A 6,000-nucleotide genomic window follows, 5' to 3' on the forward strand; every position below is an offset into this window, starting at 1 on the left:
AACCCACTGACGTAGCAGCGGATGAATTCTAATGCTACAGATTTGTTCTTGAGTTAAGTAATTACCTTTTGTCATGGAACAGTTCACGTCTCTTAATTCGCCGTTCATGTGAAGGAGTTTTGGACCTAAACTTGTTTTCAATTTGTTCGGTTATCCTCTACAGCACATGAGCCACAAGAAAAACAGGTGTGTACAAAACTTGTGATAAGGTGGATCCCGCTGTAATTTATTGCATATTTCAAGTGCTTTTGTTAAATTGGGCTTATCTGAATATTGTCTTTATTTTGGAATTACTGTCAGTTTTTTATTGCAAATTGGTTTAATGGTTACTACAAGCAGTTTTGAAACAGTATTCGGGATTTAAATTTCTTATTTCAATTACTTACCGAGTTTGAGTTGAAACTTTTGATTGATATTATAACTGCTTTGGGCTCAAATTTCGCACTACTGTATCACCGGCATTTTACCCCTGATATGGGATCAGTGAAAATATTATCAATTAAGAGTAAGCCTTGCAATGGCTACTCTTTAAAAGAAAAAAGTAAAAGGGGATGAGCCGTAGCGGGCTCGATTCATGCTTGTCTTGGGTTAGACCCTGGTTGCAGTCCTGTGGTTTTATATCTCCTGCGGTTATCGCGGTAATGTTGCTGTCCTCTCTGTGAGTTGCAGCAGCAGCGTGTATCGATAGTAGTACCGCTGAACTATCTTTCGTGTGGCGGATATACACTCCTGGAAATGGAAAAAAGAACACATTGACACCGGTGTGTCGGACCCACCATACTTGCTCCGGACACTGCGAGAGGGCTGTACAAGCAATGATCACACGCACGGCACAGCGGACACACCAGGAACCGCGGTGTTGGCCGTCGAATGGCGCTAGCTGCGCAGCATTTGTGCACCGCCGCCGTCAGTGTCGGCCAGTTTGCCGTGGCATACGGAACTCCATCGCAGTCTTTTAACACTGGTAGCATGCCGTGACAGCGTGGACGTGAACCGTATGTGCAGTTGACGGACTTTGAGCGAGGGCGTATAGTGGGCATGCGGGAGGCCGGGTGGACGTACCGCCGAATTGCTCAACACGTGGGGCGTGAGGTCTCCACAGTACATCGATGTTGTCGCCAGTGGTCGGCGGAAGGTGCACGTGCCCGTCGACCTGGGACCGGACCGCAGCGACGCACGGATGCACGCCAAGACCGTAGGATCCTACGCAGTGCCGTAGGGGACCGCACCGCCACTTCCCAGCAAATTAGGGACACTGTTGCTCCTGGGGTATCGGCGAGGACCATTCGCAACCGTCTCCATGAAGCTGGGCTACGGTCCCGCACACCGTTAGGCCGTCTTCCGCTCACGCCCCAACATCGTGCAGCCCGCCTCCAGTGGTGTCGCGACAGGCGTGAATGGAGGGACGAATGGAGACGTGTCGTCTTCAGCGATGAGAGTCGCTTCTGCCTTGGTGCCAATGATGGTCGTATGCGTGTTTGGCGCCGTGCAGGTGAGCGCCACAATCAGGACTGCATACGACCGAGGCACACAGGGCCAACACCCGGCATCATGGTGTGGGGAGCGATCTCCTACACTGGCCGTACACCACTGGTGATCGTCGAGGGGACACTGAATAGTGCACGGTACATCCAAACCGTCATCGAACCCATCGTTCTACCATTCCTAGACCGGCAAGGGAACTTGCTGTTCCAACAGGACAATGCACGTCCGCATGTATCCCGTGCCACCCAACGTGCTCTAGAAGGTGTAAGTCAACTACCCTGGCCAGCAAGATCTCCGGATCTGTCCCCCATTGAGCATGTTTGGGACTGGATGAAGCGTCGTCTCACGCGGTCTGCACGTCCAGCACGAACGCTGGTCCAACTGAGGCGCCAGGTGGAAATGGCATGGCAAGCCGTTCCACAGGACTACATCCAGCATCTCTACGATCGTCTCCATGGGAGAATAGCAGCCTGCATTGCTGCGAAAGGTGGATATACACTGTACTAGTGCCGACATTGTGCATGCTCTGTTGCCTGTGTCTATGTGCCTGTGGTTCTGTCAGTGTGATCATGTGATGTATCTGACCCCAGGAATGTGTCAATAAAGTTTCCCCTTCCTGGGACAATGAATTCACGGTGTTCTTATTTCAATTTCCAGGAGTGTAGTTTCTACTGGACGGTGTGTAACCAGTCGGTCGGTTGGCGTGGAGCAGCAAGGAAGTCTCCGTCGCGCGTACTCTGCCCCGGGCCGCTGGCGGTGTGCACGGCGGTTCGAGTGTGACGTGCTGCTTGCGAGTGCTACGAAGTTCGTCGCCCACTGATCTTGGACATGAAAGTTGAGTCCTCATTGAAGCTACTATCGAGCTTCAACTGTTTACATTTTCTCGATTGAGTCTGGTTGTCTGTTTTGGGACATTCCCGCGAGCAACAATGTGTGTGTATTCAAGTCGGCTAAGATTCCAGCCGTCTTCCTGTGGAGTTTAACTTAATTTATTCCCTGGTATTGAAGTTGACCAGCGGTATCTTCTGCATTGTGGCCGTTGACGTTGCGGTTACCTGCCCTGCTCGTTGACGTAATTTTTAGCAGTGTATTTTCCTCGTCGGGTTGTTGCTGTCCAGCACGGCGTGTAGTTCTACAGTTGAAGTGTTGTTGGTCGTTGCGGGCGCCAATATTCTGTGTGTCGTTGTATTGAAATCTTGTGCTCGTTTTGCTGGTTGCGTGGAGCGGAACTGAATTTGTTCATTGGTCGGTCGGCTGTGTATTTTCACGGCCGCAACCGTTCCACTGCATTTTAATACACTTTCGTTCAGTCACAAAACATTTCATTGTGTGATTTCGAACACACGAAACCCAACACACAGTTTGCAGAGTATTAAAGATGCTACAGTGCAAAGATACAGCATTATTTGGAAGGGGGGGAGGGGGGGGAGAAGGAAAAGTAAGTTACTATTATGATATATTGAAGTAGTGTTTTATATTAAATCTATGGCATCAAATACCGACAGAAACGATAAACACATGGGATTATTTTAATTACGGTACTACAGATTTATTTTAGACAACGGTTGGGACACAAGTGTAGGAAAGTAGCGTGTGAATTCTTATGTGCTATTTGAACATCGATGATGATAATACATTAGAGTTTACTAGTATTTAGTGCCATAAATGATACTGTTGCAGATTCATAAAATACTATAAGATTTGTTACTTAATCTGCAGATAGGTGTACAAATATGAGAGTACTTTCTCAATTTTTCAGGAAAGGAGTGTTACCCAATTCAGTCTTATTCAGTCTTATCCTTAATGAAAAGAGGAAGTGTTTTTGTGAGTACATATTTCCCTTTCCTCTAATATATTCACAGTAGCTCCTTTTTCTGCTAAATGTAATATTTTCATATTGCTTTCAATGTTTGTCACTGAATGGTTTCCTTCTGCACTGTGTGTTGCAAACGTAGATTTTTTTCTTTTCCATGCTTTAAGGCATCGAGGTGTTCTTTGTACCTAATCTCAAAACTTCTGCCTGTCTGACCAAAGTAGAATTTTTGGGCATGAATCACATTGGAGCTTGTATATTCCTTATCTGCTTACTGGACCTTGGAAAGGGTTACATCATGGATCACGTTTAGCTGTAATTTATTGTTGGTTGAAAAGCTAATATTAATATTCTTCCTTTTAAATAAGCTTGGAGATTGGTATGATATTGGACCTATCCATGGGGTAACAGTATATTTAGATTTGGTTTACTCAGGAGACTGGTATGTTTTGGATTGAATGCTGTGTGAGCTGCTGTTCTGTGGGGCTGTGGCTCTTGTTTTTATGTTGTTGTGGAGTTTGTCTATAATTACAGGGTCACAGGTATTAATTGTGTCTGTGGGGTTTCTATTTTCAAAGGTATAATATTTGGCAATGAGGTCTTTCAGGTAATAGCTTATAAAAATATATAGAGAGCTGTTTCTCGACTTCACTGTTGAGCGAATAGAACAGCTTTCTTTATGTTTCTTTGGCTGTGCTCATAGTTTTGGTGAGAGGGTTTCATTGTTATACAGCTGCATACTTAATAAATGTTCAGTAAAAAGTTAGTCATTTAGAAGTGTACGGAGTTTATTTTGAAATTTCATTGTAGGTCAGACTTTATTTTGGTATCGTTGTTGCTATGGAATATTTTTAATATTTTCTCTATATATCCCTTTTCATCTAATATGATAATAGACCTTCCTTTATAAGCCTTCACTATGAATACTTTACCTTATGTTAATTTGATGTTGATATTTTTCAAATCATGTACTTCAGTTTTTCTGTGGGTGTTATTTCCTTTTAGCTGTTTCAACTATCAATTTATTTGACTTAAAAGCTACTGCATTTCCCTCACATGTATATAGTTTGGCTGTGTTCAAATGTGTGTGAAATCTTATGTGACTTAACCGCTTAGGTCATCAGTCCCTAAGTTTACACACTACTTAACCTAAATTATCTTAAGGACAAACACACACACCCAAGCCCGAGGGAGGACTCGAACCTCCGCCGGGACCAGCCGCACAGTTAGTTTGGCTGTGTCACATTTGTTTGTGGCTGTGAAACTTCAAACATGGCTGAGAATGTATTATTGCAAGAAATACAAATGCGCCAGATGGACAATTCACTTAAGTAACATTTCAACACAGATATGTAGTGCAACCATTTTGGTTACACATTTGCAATTTGTAAATTATTATTATTTTTTTGTTTTTTTTTTTTTTTTACTGGGGCAACTCGCAGGAAACCTGTGTACTATCTTTATTGATGAAAGAATGAAAAACCGTCTGATGATGAATTTGAAAAAAATCGAAACCAGTAACGGTATTTTTTGATTAAAGTAACGTAAAACCAATTTGTGGCTTGTTGCTATTCTGCTATTCACCGTCAACAATTTATTCTGTCTAACAGCCACGGTCTCCAAAACTGTCTGTCTGTGACAAAATTTTGTTAAGTTTACCTCGCCAGATAATGAGAAATATGTATGCTTTCAAGAAACAGAAAATGAACCCAACAAAAACGTCTCTTAATATCAAATTCAACAATGAACGTCTCTCTGTAAATGTAGTCTCGAAACATGTGAAAGTCAAAGTCAACTGCAAGAATAAAGCTGCTAGGTTAGCGAAACAAATATGTGAAATTATTTGGTTAAAAACTGAAATAAAAATGCAACACGAGAAAAAATAAAAACCTAAACAATTCATGTAAAACTTGCATCTGCAGACAGGAAACAACCTCTCGCCCTTACAGTTCTCACACATCTTCCAGCACACAGATGATAAAGAAAATAAGAACAATAAGGAAACTCATGTAAACAGAAGACGAAATAAGAAGCCTTAAAATCCATTAATAATTCTGACTGGGATAAATGTAAACGAACGGGTCAACACAAATTTTTTGACAGGATAGTTAAAACCTCTGGCATCCACTTCAGTAACAATTAACTTACTCTATTAGATAAGAGTCTGAATCATCCTCTCACAACAAAAGTCAACAGACACAGTGTCAGAATGAAGCAACAGTTTTTAAGTAAAACAAATTGATAATGAAAGAGGTAAAAGGAAATAATACCTACAGAAACAACGAGCTAAGAGATTTGAAAAATATCAATATCAAGTTATCTGAAAATAAAACAGTCATAATAAAGGCTGATAATTTTTTTGAGAATAAGCTTACTTGGTCATGAGAGAGCCCACAATCGTGTATGGATAGCTGCGTTTGTTTCTCTGTGATATGAGAGATCTACCACAACAGCTGGAGTATAGTAAGATAGTACTTTACCCGTACACTGTTCTGCTGTTAAGTTTGCTTTTTGTTGCAGGGAACCTAAATGCGAGAACTTCTTAGTATCCGCTGTGTCGTAAGTTCTCACTAGTCGTGTGAATCACACAAGGCTGCATTTTCCTACTTCCTATTAGGTCGGCTTCTTTATCTATTGAGTAAATATTTCATTAATGATGTTAAACTAATTTCTTGGCGAGCTGGAGCCCTGAAAATTTAAAC

This window comes from Schistocerca nitens, chromosome 5 (genome assembly GCF_023898315.1).
Source record: "Schistocerca nitens isolate TAMUIC-IGC-003100 chromosome 5, iqSchNite1.1, whole genome shotgun sequence".
In the NCBI taxonomy this organism is placed as follows: Eukaryota; Metazoa; Arthropoda; class Insecta; order Orthoptera; family Acrididae; genus Schistocerca; species Schistocerca nitens.